This window comes from Atta colombica, unplaced genomic scaffold (genome assembly GCF_001594045.1).
Source record: "Atta colombica isolate Treedump-2 unplaced genomic scaffold, Acol1.0 scaffold252, whole genome shotgun sequence".
Taxonomy (NCBI): domain Eukaryota; kingdom Metazoa; phylum Arthropoda; class Insecta; order Hymenoptera; family Formicidae; genus Atta; species Atta colombica.
This window is the reverse complement of record NW_017259351.1, coordinates 764,859-765,438: the sequence shown is the minus strand read 5'-3', so window position 1 is coordinate 765,438 and position 580 is coordinate 764,859. Positions and strand designations below refer to the sequence as shown.

Sequence of the window (580 nt, the reverse complement as noted above, 5' to 3'; positions counted from 1 at the left end):
ATACAATTTCGTAAAAAAATAAAACGGACGGAATCTTAATACAGCTCGGATTAAATTCTGGTTTAGAGAAACGTTAATATCCACAGATAAATTGGATTGAAAATACATTTTTGCTTTTTCAATGTTTTGTGTCTTTTCAATCATTCAATAATACAAGCAAGATACAAGCACAGCTATAAATTAAACACAGCGATTTATAAATTTTTTACACTTGTACTCCTTTATCTTTGAACATGTTACATTCCCAAGCTCTGAACCTTGTACCATACATTCTTGAATTTTTAACTTTTCCTGTCTGTCGATACTTTCTCTCTGTTTGTTAAATTCTTAATAGTGCAACAGATTTATCCGAAAAATAGGCTTAGAGAATTTATTTTTTGATCTTGATAGACAATATGTCATTATATGTGTTACTTAAAAGATGTGTTACTTAAAAGATGATTCTGTTTCTAATGTAATACAATATTGTCATTGAATTATTTTTTACCCTTTAAATTGAGCAGATATAAAAAAATATCCCTTAGATTTTTATATTTAACAACATATTTCAAGAAGAATTGGTTTTGAAAATTTTCATGAT

At 26.7% G+C, this 580-nt stretch overlaps 1 protein-coding gene across 1 annotated transcript in view; it reads left to right on the top strand.

Moving 5' to 3' along the window:
• LOC108689005 (dopamine D2-like receptor) overlaps positions 1 to 580 on the top strand; it is an 18,345-nt gene that overhangs the window by 6,237 nt on the left and 11,528 nt on the right. The gene's annotated exons all lie outside the window — the stretch shown is intronic.